General features: G+C 49.2%; 1 long non-coding RNA gene across 1 annotated transcript in view; it reads right to left on the bottom strand.

Annotated features, from left to right (window-relative positions):
* The window catches only part of LOC135973066 (uncharacterized), a 34,832-nt gene extending 24,399 nt beyond the window's left edge, over positions 1–10,433 (bottom strand). Inside the window, exon 1 of the long non-coding RNA XR_010589771.1 lies at positions 10,371–10,433. This is a non-coding gene — a long non-coding RNA (uncharacterized LOC135973066). The remainder of the gene's footprint in view (positions 1–10,370) is intronic.
* Between the last annotated feature and the right edge of the window lie 5,667 nt (positions 10,434–16,100).

Below are 16,100 nucleotides of genomic sequence, written 5' to 3'. Positions count from 1 at the left end.
TCAGAGTCAAGCCATTAATCTGCATGCATTTGTTCTGCCACAAGAATGGAAGTCTCTTATCACCATTGATATGTTAAACATGTTCCTCAAATGCTAGTGTTGCAATCAGTAAACTAATGGGTATTTATATAAAAAGGCATATGATTAAAAAAAATCTTTGTGTACTCAATCAACTTATGGCAATAAAATAGCATTTTTCCCTTCTTCTTCTTCAAGAGCCCCAGGTATCCAAAAATACACAGACTAGAATACTTGTAGAAAAGGTGACCGGATTGTTTCTTAGCCCTTCCAGTGGTCATGAAAAGTAGCTTTAGGTACAATATTAACCATGTTAATTGACCTGATCTGTGCCAGTAAAATCTGTTTAAAATCTTTAATTTTTCAGCCTTAAAGTATAACAAGAAAATGAGAGAAAAGACCCCCCCCCCCCCTCAATAAATACATATAAAAAATTAGGCCTTATCCACATGCAAACTTGCACCCAAGTACATGGGTTTAAAAACAAAAACAAAAAAACCTGTGTAGCAGGGCAATGACTCACCACTGCGGTGCCTCTTGCTGGTCATCCAGGGAATTAGCTCTGTCCACTCAGGAGCACCCTCTACAGGCTGGTGTCTTGCCTTGCTGCTGGCCCCAGTGTCCCTTCTGGACCCTGGTGCCCCTTTTCTCTGGGTTCTGCTCCCTACAGTACCCCACAGTCTTGCTGGGTCTCCCCAGGGAACTCCCAACCCCCACCTCAGTCTTCAGCTACTGCCAGTCACCATCTAGCCCCTACTCACTGGGGCAGACTACAGTGTCAGAGCCACTCATCATCAGCAAGGAGAATTTGGACCTGCTGCCTCTGCCTACCCTTGGGCTGCCCTCTGCACCCCAGTACCTTTTCTAGTCTTTAGCAAGGCCTCAGCCTGGGGGTTTTCCAGGCCACAGCTCCCCAGCTCCTCTGGCCTTTCCCCAGCCCTGCTCCAGTCTAGGTACCCTACTCAGCTCCCAGCAGCCAGGCCCATCCCTCTCAATGGCTAGAGAGAGACTGACTTAGCTCCAGCCTAGCAGCCCCTTTATAGGGCCAGCTGCAGCCTGATTGGGGAAGTAGCCACAGCTGGGCCATGCCCCAATCAGCCCAGGCTTACTGATTCCCTGCCACAGCCCTCTCACAAGGCTGTTTTAAGCCCTTCAGGGCAGTAGCGGAGTTACTGCCCCGCTACACTTGTCTAGTTAAACCAGTGCAAAATCATTATGTAGACACTTTTTGAGCAGCATCAGCACAGGAGTTTGCATTGGTTCAAATAAAAAAAATGTTTTTTTGTTAAAGTAGTGCAATTTTCTCAAGTAGGCAAGTGCAGATAAGAGGAAGTCTTGTCTAGCAGTTACATCACAGGATTAGGAGACATGAGATCTGAATTAGAGTCTCAGCTCTGCCACAGATTTATTGTGCAACTTTGAACAAGCTGAGTCATCTGTGATTCAGCTTCTTCTTTTATAAAATGGGAATCATTCATCTCTCTCACACGTGGTTCATTAGCGGTAAGTGCCAAGTTTTATAAAAATCAAGACTTAAGTTTTCCTAAACCACTATGTTCATGGATTTCTGAGCCTCACTTTCAGTTCTGTAAAAAGAAGAACAGGAGTACTTGTGGCACCTTAGAGACTAACAAATTTATTAGAGCATAAGCTTTCGTGGACTACAGCCCACTTCTTCGGATGCATATGCATATCCGAAGAAGTGGGCTGTAGTCCACGAAAGCTTATGCTCTAATAAATTTGTTAGTCTCTAAGGTGCCACAAGTACGCCTGTTCTTCTTTTTGCGGATACAGACTAACACAGCTGCTACTCTGAAACCTTTAAGTTCTGTGCGTGCTGCTGATGAATAGCCCACATAAGTTAGTTCAGACAGTCTTTTTGCATGAGCAGCCCTAAAACAGATGACATGATTTCAATCTGGGGGAAGAGAACACCTGTGCAGTGCATAGAATTGAGTTATAATTCCATTGTCCTAGTGGTTTATATTCAGTCACAATTGCTTAAGGTCATGGATATATGATCAATGAGGTTAGAAGTGTGGTAGATTAACCAACAATTCATTTTTAATGGCAATTCTATCCAGAAAGATTAATATAGATTGTTCAGACAGTGAAAAGATGGATCTCCTTTGATATTTATTTAAAGCTATAGAGGCAGTAAGCAGGAGCCCACTGGAATAACAAAAGGAAAGTTGTACTTAAAGCTGAACTAGCTTCTCCCTCAAGCAATAATGAAAAGAGTTGTCATGGGGAAGTTATAGAAATCCCTTTGCTTTTAATATAATACCAATGTTTTACACCTACTTACCAGTGCATGACTTCTTTTCTATGCTGCTTCATTTTTTCTTTTAGTTAAGGCCTGCAGAACACTTTATAAACACTGATTAACCCTTACAGCACCCAGAAAGATATGGTAGCAGCCATTATAAAGACAGCCTTTGCCAACAGTTATCACAAAAAAAGTATTTAAGATTTCATGGTTTTCTCTATATTGGATTAGGAATTTAAAGCCAGATCCTCAGCTGCTGACTTCAGTGGAACCACACTGACATTACCAGCTGAGGATCTGGTCCCAAGTATGATAAGTTTGTGATTTATTTCCCTCCTCCATCCCCCAACAGGTGAGTAGTATAATCGTTTTAGAGAAGCATAAAATGATGTGTGGATTTTATACCACTGAAGTTACTGCAGATTTATATTGGTGTAAATGAGCAGAATTTGGTCTATTTGTCTAGATTAGAGGCTTTAGTCCTGTTGTGACTCAAGATAATTGCTTACCAGATGAGTTAGTTAACAGTTGTAAATATTAACATAGCCATTCCTTAAACATTTGTTCTAGGTTGTTGTTTACCTAGGACTCTGTAAATGCTAGTGAAGATGCTCTACAAATGTTTGCACAATCACATTAGTTAACATGTTAAGGGACAATGAATTAATTCAAATTACAACATGACTGTTTGTAGTCAGAAGCTCTGGTTCTTACAGACATAACAGAGAATAAAACCCAGGAGTCCTGACTTCTAGTTTATAAATGGTTTTACTACAGGGCTCATGAAAGTTTCTTAAGAAACTAAGTAGCCATGAGATAAGAGGGAAGGTCTTCTCTTGGATCAGTAACTAGTTGAAAGATAAGAAACAAAAGGGCAGGAATAAGTGGTCAGTTTTCACAATGGAGATAAATGAATAATGGGGTCCTCTACAGGTCTGTACTAGAAACAGTGTTGTTCATTGTTCACCGCCTTTTCCAGATCATTAATGGATATGTTTAAGTGCCAAAGTTTGCAGAGTATACAAAATTATTCAAGCTAGTTAAGCCCGAAGTAGACTGCAAGGAGTTAAAGGGATCTCACAAAACTGGGTGACTGTACAACAAAATGGCAGAGGAAATTCAACACTGATAAGTGCAAAGTAATGCTCATTGGTAAAAAGTAATCCCAACTATACATGTACAATGATGCGTTCTACATTAGCTATTGCCACCCAAAAAAAATCTTGGAGTCACTGTGGATAGTTTTGAAAACTTCAGTTCATGATGCAGCAGAGGCCAAAAAGATTAATGGTATATTAGGAACTATCAGGAAAGGGATAGAAAAGACGACAGAATATCATAATGCCACTAAATAGATCCATGGTGCACCTACACCTTACTGTGACCAGTTCTGGTCACCCCATCTCAAAAAGGCTATAGTGAAATGGAAAAGTTCCCAAGAAGGGCAACAAAGATGACCCAGGGTATGGAGCAGCTCCCATATGAGGACAGACTAAAAAGATTAGGGTGGTTCATCTTAGAAAAGAGACTACTAAAGGAGGATATGACAGGTCTATAAAAGTGTTATTTATCTTTTCCCACAATATAAAGGGATCACCCAATTAAATTAATGACCAGCAGGTTTATTACAAACAAGAGGAAGTGTTTTTTCACACAATGCACAACTAATCTGTGGAACTCATTGCCATGGGATGTTGTGAAGGTCAAAAGTATAACTGGGTTAAAAGGAGACCTAGATAAGTTCATCAATCGCTATTAGCCAAGATGGTAAGGGATGCAAACCCATGCTCCAGGCTACCCTAAACCACTGACTGCCAGCAGCTGTGAGGGGAAGACAGGGATAGACCACTCCATAGTTGACCTGTTCTGTATACTCCACATGAAGATCTGGTATGGGCCACTGTTGGAGACAGGATACTGGGCAAAATGAACCGTGGTCTGACCCAGTATGGCAAATCATGTTCTTAAAGGCTGATCTGCAAGGTCAGAAAGGTTGGTTTTTGAAACAATAGAGCTACTTAAGTAGCTTGGGGGTCTGTCACTGAAAACAGAATGCACTGTGGAGTGGCATATAGCAACCAAATCAGGGTAGTTCAGATTTACTGTCAGCCACTTTTTATACGGGAGAGTAACAGGTAAATGCAAACTCAGGCTGCATTTTAAACGGACTAAAAAACAGTCCGTTCAGACACAGCCTTCCTGCTCTACTCACTGATTGGGTAAGGGTAATCCAATAAGGCAAGAATATTTGTAGCTAGAATATTTGCAACAAAATACCTTCTCCCCACTGAAACTGGTTGTTCTAGTGAAACCCATCGTTTAGGATACCACAACGTCTTTTAATTTAAACCAGGTTACCAACAGGACTTTATACCCATCAGATGCAAAGAATGGGCCCAGTTCAGATGTCAGTTACATCAGTATGAATTCAGAGTAACTCCATTGCAGGATATGGAGTTACTCTACACTGTAAGCAAAGCCGTGTCTGGCCAATACTTTATCATCAAAGGTAGTGCTTGGAACATGAAAGTGTAATTTAAATAAACATTTGGTGTAAAATTGGAATGAGACGGTAAAGGAAAAAGGGGCAAAATCCTACAGTCTTTATTCAATAGTGAGTCAACTCCTGCTGGCAGGGCCAGCTCTAGGATTTTTGCCGCCCAAAGCAAAAACAATTTTGGCCGCCCCCCCCTTCTTTAATTACCCCGCCTCAACTCCGCCCCTTCCCCAAATCCCCAGCCCTGCCTCCTCCCCCCAGGCTCTCAAGCCTAGGAAGGAGGGAGGGAGGGGGAAGAGAAGCGGTGCCCACGCCGCGGCCACGCGGAGTTTCCCCCTCCCTCCCAGGCTCTCAAGCCTGGGACGGAGGGGGAGCAGCGGCGCACGAAACGGCCGCTCGGGATCTCCCCCTCCCTCTCTCCCTCCCAGGTTTAGAGCCTGTGCTTATTTTAATGGACTTTACATTCATTATTGATTAACACTAACACCCTAGTTTAATAGGGATTATCCATATTTTCACAGATGGGCAAACTGAGGCATAGAGCGATCAAGTTAATTTACCTACAGTCATACAGTGAGGTAACTGCAGACCTATCATCAGAGCCAAGCAGTCCTGACCACTTAATACCCTATTCCAGGTGTTTTCTAACTCTAAAACCTAGATAAGGCCAGTTGCTGAACATTAAACCTTTTTTAAAGAAATGGGAGCAGAGGGAAGTAAGCATATAGACTCAACCATGTTCTTCAAAGGACTGGCATGGAAATGGCTCTGAAAGGGATTTTTATTCAATAGATACAACATGTTTGTGTCCATCTTCTTACTCTGGCATACTAATCCCTTCTGTCATTCCTCCGGCTTAGTGATATGGCCAGACAGGAAAACGGTCAGAAAACAAGTTATCAGTTCACCACCGCCAAGCAATTGACTTTACAACCCCTACATGTCCTTATTAATCTTTGTAAAAATGCATAATAATCATCACATCTTTTGATCCATGGCATGACTTTATATCATAAAGTCCACATCTAAGACGTGATCTGATACCAGGCGGAGCAAGCAAAGTACCAGTCAAACAAGCACTACACACACACACACACACACACACACACACACACACACACACACACACACAGCAGCAGCACAAGGAATGGTGAGCAAATAAGCCAAATCACTGGCATGTCTCTCTCCCACTACCTCTCCTGACTGCTCAGAGCAGGGGTAGGCAACCTATGGCATGCGTGCCAAAGGCAGCATGCGAGCTGATTTTCAGTGGCACTCACACTGCCTAGGTCCTGGCTACCAGTCCAGGGGACTCTGCATTTTAATTTAATTTTAAATGAAGCTTCTTAAACATTTTAAAAACCTTATTTATTTTACATACAACAATAGTTTAGTTATGTATTATAGACTTATAGAAAGAGACCTTCTAAAAACATTAAAATGTATTACTGCCAGACGAAACCTTAAATTAGAGTGAATAAATGAAGACTGGGCACACCACTTCTGAAAGGTTGCCGACCCCTGGCTCAGAGGGATGGAGAGAGAAGCAGAGCTCCACATAGTCTCCCTGCAACCAGGAACAGAATAAACTGGAGACATTGTTGCGTCAAATGGAGTCACAAGAACCCGCCCAACAATTGTAGAATGACCTCACTCCATCACATTTCATCTCCCCATCCCCAGGTGCTTCTAAGTTGCATGTCAGTTGGTATCCAAACACTGATCAATGTTGTACACAGTGTTGTCACGATAATGCAGTGTCCAGTCTGATCCAGATATTGCAATGGAATGGGTGTCACTGTTTGTAGCTCACTAGGACTGGTTAGTCAGCTAAGGGCCTAGTCACATTGGTATTCAAGTGAAACTTCCATTGGGATCAGTGGCAGTTTTGCTTGCATTAAAGGGTGTGTGTGTCCCCCATCAGCCCAAAATGGTTCTCTTGCTGTACAAGGCCACAGTTCTCTGCTGTAGCTGGATAAAAGCTAAGGAAAATAAACACAGTCCTCTCCTCTTATGCATTTAAATGAAGTTTACAATTGGCTACAATAAAAACAGTCTTGCTGTTCTCTTTCGAGAAGACACCACCAGGTAGGAAGAGAATTAAACTATGGTGCCCTAGATTCAGCCCTGAGAGACATAGGTCCAAGGCTCACAGTGGCAGAAAGTCTGCCCGGAAAGAGACTGCAAGGTATAGATGCACCCATATTTTATATTTTGACATACACACTGTAATTGTAAGTTTACATAAACAGTCTAGAACAGTGATTCTACAGAAACAACCTTGCTTGTGGGACAGAAATAGCCTTGCTTGGGGGACAGAAGAGGTTAGTACAGAAGACTTCCATTTGTGGGGAATCCACAGTTGATCTGAGTTAGGCAGCTGGAGTTCGGCCAGTGATGGACCTTTTGTCCACAACCCAATATGGCAAAGTTAATAGACTGAACAGAAAAAGGCCATTCAAGCACATCTCTTACCACATGGAGAGAGAAAGACCCTATTGACATTCCAGTTGGAATTCTGCCACTTCAAGACAGACAGTAGTGAACCAGTTAATAAAAATGTTTGTCTGCTGTTAAATCACCACCACAACCACCATAAAAAACTAGCACAGATAAGTGCAGCCAAAGAAAAAAAGTTTCATGGGGGATTTGCTGAGCTACGTTATATGCTGTATATGAAATATATAACGATGACACAGGACATTGTTAGCATGAGTTTGGGGGTACATGTTTTAGCCATGAATGACAAACTCCTATTTAAAAAGGAAGTCATGCCTAATAAGTGCTGATAAAAAGCTTTGTAGTATATCCACCATCTAGTATTCTATATGCCACATTTACTGTAGAGAAACTATTTCAGATGTGTTATTACAGCGTTTAACATTTTGTACTGATACTATCTAGTTTCTCTCTTCCTATAAAGCCAGGCGATTAACTATGGGTTGATTATTCTAGAGCGCTCAGCACCCACAACTGGAGCCAGATTATTTAAAGGCTCCGCTGCTGTTTAGGAACCTAATCAAGTGAACAGATTTTAAATAGGAGCCAAGGTCTCTTGAAAAAAAATCTGGCTTCACAAATTCAACTGGGAATCCACATGGGAGCAGGGACAGAATTAAACAATTATTTGTGTTTTCCACAGTGTTGTGGTTTTAAGGTCTGATAATTAGGAGTTAGAAGCATACTGCTTATGGCCCCTATGGCATATCCCCAGCTCTACCATGGAATAAAGCACCAGTTTATTAGTTGATTGTTTGAGAGATATTAGACCTTAAATTCGCTACATGTTTAGCTCATTCAGGACTGAGTATTGCCAGTCCTGGGCCTTGGGCCAGTATGGTTTTGAAGGAAATTTCTTGTTTGAGGGAAAACAATATTTCTGGTTTAAAAAGTCATTTGAGACTCCTAGGAGATTTGCAGTGTCAGAAGAAGCCCCAGTGAAGATGTATTAGTAGGAAGATTACATGGTGGGGAAGGTCAAAGGTATATGGTAAATGCTATTTATCACATGAACTAATATCACAGCCACACATGGCATAGAGATGGATTACACTCCATTTATTGTGCAACTATTTTTAGCTCAAAACAAAAAAGTGAGATCATGACTAGAAACTAGAAATGTTATATGGCTTATGAAAGCCAATTAAAGACAACTGTTAAGAGCAAGATAAGAACACTTAAGACCACCTTCTATCAGTACTGCTTTGCCTGTTGTAGCAGTAATCAATCACATTTCTCATTCCCATGTCTTCTAACCAGAGCTGGTTGAATATTGAAAAACCATGTTCATGAACATCTGTTTGAAATCCAAATATCAGTTCAGTCATGTTCAAACCCCTTATTTATCATAATTCAAACCCTGTCCCCACAAAGGTCAGTGGAGAGGATCCTCCAAGCTGCCCAGAGTGGCTGTGTGGGACACAGCCAATCAGGGCCTAGCAGCTGAGTATAAGAAGAGCTGCAGGGCCAGGGGGAGTTCAGCGCCTTTCTGCAGCTGTAGAAGTATGGCTGGTTGATGGAGCTTTAGAACTGTAGACAGGGCTATGCTGCCAGAACCCAGGGAAAGCAAGAAGGAGCCCTGAGCTGGTTGCTGGGACTGCATTAGACCAAGGCCCTGAGGTAAGGGTGAAGATTGTGTGAGGCTGTGGGGAAGTGGCCCAGGGAAAAGAGAAGCCATCTGACATAGTTAAAGGGGCACAGCAGACAGCTGCTATCTACAGGGTCCCTGGGCTGGGACATAGTCTTCAAGGAGGGAGCCCTGGGGCACTGTCCTATCCCAGAGCAGGGACAAAGTGTGCAGGTGCACACACAGTCAGTCAAGGGATCACTCACAAGAGGTGAGTGCACACCATTTCACACCCAAATAGGCTTTTGTTCTCATGAACCTTTAGGGATGACTGTTTTTCAGATGTATCTATTCACATGCAAATAAGAGTATTATGCATAAACTTTTCAGCTGTCTGTGGGGCAGTATAAACAAGCCCTAAAGTCTGGGGTATGAATAGCTGGTGTGCACTAAAGTGTTGCACTTCTACTCCCCTATGTAGACACTGCAAGCACAGAACTAAAAGATTCCTAGTTTGCATTAGTGCAAGTCCTGTTTGACAAGGATTACATTAAACAAACTAGGAACCTTTTAAATTTGCACTCACAGCATCTGCATGAGGGAGTTACAGCACAGCATTTTGGTACATACTGCCATGCACATCCCTGTCATCTGAACTGTAGGGCAGTGTAGACATAGCCTTATTATTTGTTCTCCTGATGGTTCACCCATTCAGGAAGCAGAAACAATATCATGTCACTTAGGTGATGACACACACCTGGAAAAATAAATAGCAAACAAAACTAGCAATTTGGATGAACAACTTTCAGTTTGTGGGTTATCCACAAACTGTTTGACAAATACATAAAGAATCATTTGGATTTAACAGGGAGAGAGGTCATTTTCTCTGTTTGGCACTGGCATGACCACTGCTGGAATTCTATATCCAGTTCTGGTGTACTACAGTTCATGAAGGAGGTTGATAAAACCGAGGAGGGTTCAGAGAAGAGCCACAAAAATGACTGAAGGGTTAGAAAACATGCCTTGATAGACTCAAGGAGCTCAATCTATTTAGCTAAACAAACAATGTTAAGGGGTGACTTGGTTAGTGGTCACATGCAGTGACAAAACTCCGAGCCTGTATTGGTGGGTCCCACGCTTCAAGGCGGATTCAGTGGCCTCATAAGCTCGCTAAGGCCCTCGAGAAAGGGAGGTTGTCAGTACAGTGGCAAAGGTCACAGCTTCTTGAGCTATTTTCATCACAGGCCAGTATGGGAGGTAAGAAGGTAGAATACCCAGTCGCTGTTGCTCCTTAGAGCTCAGTAGGCACAGTTTCATCTCTTGCCTGGATTAAAGTCTGCTTCCCCTCTCAAGGGGATCTCTGTAGAGCATGGGGGGAACCTGGGCCTGCCCTCTACTCTGGGTTCCAGCCTAGGGACCCTAATGGTAGCAGCTGTTGGTAGCTTTCCCTTCCCCACTGACATTGCTTGGATTCCCTGAGCCACTTCACCATGGTCCCCTTTTCCTAGCTTCACCATTACCTCAGAATTCAGCAATACTTCCACTCCTCCAGCTCTTTTCACCTGGGCTTCTCACAAGAGAAGGAGAGCTTTTAAGCAGTATGAGAGAGACCTTAATTGGTTCCAGCTGTCTCCATTAGCCTAACAGCCTTAACTGACCCCTTGCCAGTTAATTGAGGTCAGGTGCTAGCATTAGCCTAATGACCTTAACTGGTTAAATTGGTGTCAGGTGTCTTGATTAGCCTGGAGTAGCCTTTGTTTAGCTATCTAAGGAACAGAGACCTGCTCATTCTGAGGCTGATCTACCTACCACTCTTTTGAGGCCGTCCTGCTAGCTGGTTGCCCCCCCCCTGGCAGCTCCTGATGTGACCCTCAGAGGGGAGTGTGAGGCCCCACTTTTCCCATCATTTTTGGTGTCTTCCCTGGCTGGGTTGCTGCTGCTGAAGAACCTGTACTTCTGCTGGAGCTGAGGAGGGAGTAGAGGAGGTCTTGCTCTATGGAGAGGGTTTGTAACATCCTTGCTTCTGTGGTGGTAGGTGCTGTTGTTGTGGGGAGCTGGGGGAGTGGCGTGGAGCAGGGCTGGATCCAGGCACCAGCGAACCAAGCAGGTGCTTGGGGCAGCCAATGAAAAGGGGCAGCACATCTGGGTCTTTGGTGGCAATTTGGCAGCGGGTCTTTCAGTCCCTACGAGAGAAGTGGCACGGTAGATCTGCTGCCGAAGTGCTGCCGATCGTGGCCCTTTTTTTTTCTTTGCTGCTTGGAGTGGCAAAAAAGCCGGAGCCTGCATGGAGCCCCCTCCCTGGTATGTCTGCTCCCCTACTACTGCCACCACCACCCCCTCCACCTTCCCTATTACCATCTGACTCTGGTCTCTGCTCCCTGGCCCAGCAGTTTACTCTGCCTTTCTATCTATCTTGGCGGTGGGGGGTGTTCATGTCCCCCTTGAGCCTTTGGAGGATCTGGGCGTACAGGTGGTGTTTTCCTCTGTTCCTCCCTTTGTCCCCAATGCTGCCCCTTTTGTTCCTCTCCACCCTGGGGAAGCCCCTGTCTGTCCTCAGCCCCCTTCCATTGGGCTTTAAGGACCCCGCCCTCCGCCATGTTTTGTCGATCTGCCAGCAGGTGCAGGTTCAAGTGCTGGCGCATGACGGGGAGGCTTTGGAGGGATCCTTTCTGGTGCCCCATCAAGGGGCCCAGTACTGGGTTTACTACTTTTGGGGGGAGGCCCAGTGCTTTCTCTGCCAGGTGGCAGGGCATGTCCGGAGGGACTGCCCCGTGGCCCAGCTTGGAGGGGCATCTGGGACCCCCCATACCCGGAAGGGCGTCAGCTGTACCATTGCTGGCGGTCCTGATCGCCCAGTACCTGGGGTTGCCCCTCATCGATCTCTGACCATTGTGAACTCTGCTCAGGTCTCAGGGGAGCAGGGCTGGCTTTAAGCTGATTCGGCCGACTTCCCTGGAATGGGGCCCTGTGCCTAAGAGGGCCCCTCAATGTCCGGGGCTGCTGGCGGAGCGAGGGGGGAAGCCACGTCCTGCTTCTCCCCCCCCCTCCCTCCAGCACTTGCGCCGCCATACAGCTGATCAGTGCAAGCCTGGGAGGGAGGGGTGAGGAGGAGGAATGCAGCGTGCTTGGGGTAGACACGGGGCCAGTGCGGGGATTTGGGGAGGGATCCAATAGGGCAGTGAGGGGGCGGGGCTGGGGATTTGGGGAGGGATCCAATAGGGCAGTGAGGGGGCGGGGCTGGGGATTTGGGGAGGGATCCAATGGGGCAGGGAGGGGGTGGGGATTTAGGGAGGGACCAGGGGGGAGTTGGGGAGGGGGCGTGAAACAATTCGCGTCCCAGTGTAGGGCCCCGCACCTACTAAAGCTGGCCCTGCGGGCCCGATGTGCCCAGATGAGTGTGGGCCCTGACGCTGTAGAGGGTAGTAGAGCGGGGCCTGCGGAGGAGAGGGTGGCAGGGCCAGTAGCTGGACTCAAGTGGGGCTTGCCTCAGGGGAAGTCTGTCCCTTTCCTTGCTGTCTGCCCTCCTCTTTCCCTTACCCTCCTGTCATCGCTCTCTGGCTCTGACCCGGCTGGCCAGCCCCCCTGGGAGCTCCTGCAAGGGAGGTGCCAAAAGGGGGGAGTGTGGGCCCAGCACGCCCCCCCCATTGGAGAGGGGGAAGGGACCCCCTGTAAAACTATGAAGGGGGTTGCTGGTGCTGGGTTTTCCGCTGTCTCCTCTGCTGATGTTCACCGATTGGAGTCGGCCGAGGTTGCTGCAGCTGCAGAGACATGTAGTACCACCTCTCTTATGGAGTCCCTCCCTGAGGGGGTTACGGAAGGTGCCCCCCCCTGCCACTTTGCCAGCTGTGCCCCCTGTAGGCGCCGAAGTGGCTACTGCCCCGGCTGCTGTCGAGGGGGACCTCGTAGAGGCGGGTGGGGACTTTGCCTCTATTTTTGCTGAGATCGAGGCCCTGGGCTTGACCCCAAAAACCGAGCATGGTGGATGCCCCTCTGTTACAGGGCCTCGGTAAGGGCCTCAGGTGGTTGCCCTCATTTTGGACTCTGCAATGCCCCAGGACCTGGCCATCTGCGCAGCCGCAAATGGTAATCTGGCTGACGCCAACGTGCCCAGTGAGGCGATGGCTAACGCTGAGCGGCCGGGCTCTGAGCCCATGGGTGCCCTTTCCTTTGAGGCAGGGCCGCAGCCCTCACCCCCCCGCAGTGCTGTAATTGTGGTTGCCTCGTTTAGTGGGGCACCTGAGCCTAGCGCTGTCGGGGTGCCCCAATCCCTTGCTGCCCCTTTGACCACTGTGCCGGGTCGAGAGGCACCGTGTCCTGGTGGCTCTGCCACTTGGGCAGGGCCGGCTTTAGGCCGATTTCCCCCAATTCCCCTGGATCGGGCCCCAGCCTGAGATGGCCCCGCGCCCAGTGGTGAGCTGAAGCCGGTTCCCAAGCTCTGGCAGCTGTCTGCCCCGCCCCTGGCCCCAGCTCACCTCCCCCTCCTCCCTTGAATGCTCCACCCCCTTCTCCTCCCCCTCCCCTGCTTCCCGCAAATCAGATGTTCATGCAGGAAGCCTGGAAACAAGCAGCAGCAGGTAAGCTGGGGGGTGGGGGGGCGCGCGAGGAGGGCTCCAGGGAGGCGCGGCGTAGCCCATCCCGGCTCCGGTCGAGCAGCTCTGGCCCGGCCCCAGCTCTAACCGAGTGGCTCCCTCTGACCTGACCCTGACCCCGGCCGAGTGGCTCCATCCCCGCAGTGCGGCTCCAGCCCGGCCCTAGCCCCGACTCTGGCTGGGTGGCGCGACTCGGGCGGGGGAAGCAGCATGGTAAGAGACTGGGGCTGGGGGGGTGGGGGGTTGGATGGGGCAGAGGTTCTGGGGGGGGTGGTCAGGGAATGGGGGGGTTGGGTAGGTGTGGGAGTTCTGGGGGTCTGTCGTGGTGGTGGATGGGGTCAGGGGACAGGGAGTGGGGCGAGTTGGGTGGGGTTCTGGGGGGCAGTTAGGGTGGGGGGGACTTGGGAAGGATTGGTCAGGGGACAAGGAGCGGGGGGGTTGATGGGTTGCAGTTTCTGAGGGGGGGCAGTCAGGGGCAGGACATGGGTGGAGGTCGGATGGGGTGGGGGGGAGGTGTACTCACTGGGCGGTTCCCTACCGGGTCTTCGGCAGCGGGTCCTTCAGTGCTGCGGAAGACCCGGAGTGCCACTGGGTGAGTCATCCCTGCTGGGGCCCCGTCGAATCAGGCCCCGCACTTCCTAAAGCTGGCCCTGCACTTGGGCACCTGGTTTTGTCCCCGTTCCCTGCTCTGACCCTGTTCCCATTCTGGATTTGTGTCCTGTCCCTGACCCTGTTCCAGCCCCTGTTCCTGTCCTTAACCTTTATTCCTTCCCTCTTCCTGTTGCTGCTGCCCCTGGGGTTGCCTCATTTTCTTTTTACAAGGGCCTCCGGGAGGTGGGTTTTGTTTTTCCCTCTCCTGGCCAACCCAGGGCTGCAGTTCTCCCTCCATCATTGTCCCTAGAGCTGAGTGCTGAGCCGGGCGGCGTGGCGCCGGAGGAATGGGCGCCATGGCGGGGCTCTGATCCCTGCATGCCCATTTCAATGGGCCACAGGGCTGGCAGGGGGGTCCAATCAGGGGATGCCCCAGGGTCCATGACCCCAGTCCCTGCTGCACAGAGGAACAAGATGTGCTGTTTCCTGGAGGACACTTTTGGCTCCACAAACAGAGTGCATCTCGCTCTTCAGTGCTGGGGCGATTTCCATCTTGTTCTCCAGACCGTGAGGGCCATTATGGGGGAGGGCAAAGGGACCGTGAAGCGGGACGCTGTGGCTTATCAGCGGACCTGCGGCTTCTGTGACACCCTGATGGCTTTTGGGGTCAGTCACGGTTTGCTGTGGGGTCCAATGGAAACCATCCATGCCCCTGTCCGTGAGGATCACCCCCAGCCCTCCCTATGTTGCTGTCCATCTTTGCCACTTTAAACACCCTGGGCTGTAGGTTGGGTCTCCACAGGTGCCGGGTGCTCTCCTTCCTGCAAGGGAGAGGGGGGGAAGGGATACTCTGTTATCTTCCTGGAGGAGACCCACATGGACCCAGCCGCCGATGCGGGCTGGAGTGGGGGGGACAGGGTCTACTTCAGCCACCTTCCGGCCCATCAGGCCGGGGTGGCAACCCTGTTCTCCCCGCACCTACAGCCTGAGGTGCTGGGGATTACCAAGGTCGTGCCGGGTCACCTGCTGCACCTCCGGGTTCGGGTGGAGGGGCTGATGTTGTTGCATCTCGTCAATGTCTATGCCCCAGCATCCGGCCTGGAACAAGCTTGTTTCTTTTGGCAGACATCATCGAGAGTACCTGGTCCTGGGCGGAGACTTCAACTGGACCCTCGAGGAGTGAGACTGCATAAGGATCAAGCCGAGCCTGGCCGCCACAGGTGTCCTCAAGGAGAGCATAGCCCATCCCTCCCTGGTGGACATCTGGTGTGACCACCACCTGGACAAAAGTGAACGTAGAGTCATCATCCGGGTGGAGGAACAACGGTCGAGCCACTCCTGGTTGGATCGCATTTACTTTTCTCGGTCATCTTTCGCAGGCCCACTCCTCCAGCATTCGGACGGCCCTATTCTTGAACCACCATTTGGTCGCCATGACGGCCTCTTTCTTCGGAGAGGCCGGGGCCGGCCTATTGGCATTTCAATAACAGCTTGCTGGAGGATGTGGGATTTGTGGCATCCTTCTGGGAGTTCTAGCTGACCTGGTGGGAACAGGGGTGTGCCTTTTCCTCAGTGCAGCGGTGGTGGGATGTGGGGAATGTGTGCACCCGGCTCTTCTGCCATAGCCACACCCAGAGCACCAGCTAGCGGAGGGATGTGGTGATAGAGCAGCTGGAGTAGGAGGTTGTGGAGCTGGAGAGGCTTCTGGCCGCCAGCCCTGAGGATCCACCCCTCTGTGGAGCATACCGGGAGAAGCGGGAGGAGCTCCAAGCCCTCAACAATCTTTGGGCCCGGGGTGCCTTTGTTCGATCCCACATCCGTCTCCCGCGGGAGATGGATCGCGGCTCCCACTTCTTCTATGCCCTGGAGAAGAAGAGGGGGGCAAAAAAGCAGGTCCTCTGCCTCTTGGTGGAGGACAGCGCCCCCCTTGTGGATCCGGCGGAGATGCGTGAGAGGGCCAGGGCCTTTTACGCTGGCCTTTTCTCCCTGGATCCAACTGATGCCGATGCCTGTGGAGTGCTTTGGGATGGACTCCCAACGGTCAGCACGGGTGACTGGGACCGGCTGGAG

This window comes from Chrysemys picta, chromosome 8 (genome assembly GCF_011386835.1).
Source record: "Chrysemys picta bellii isolate R12L10 chromosome 8, ASM1138683v2, whole genome shotgun sequence".
In the NCBI taxonomy this organism is placed as follows: Eukaryota; Metazoa; Chordata; order Testudines; family Emydidae; genus Chrysemys; species Chrysemys picta.
Note: the sequence above shows the minus strand (reverse complement) of the source record. Positions and strands in the feature narration are given on the sequence as shown.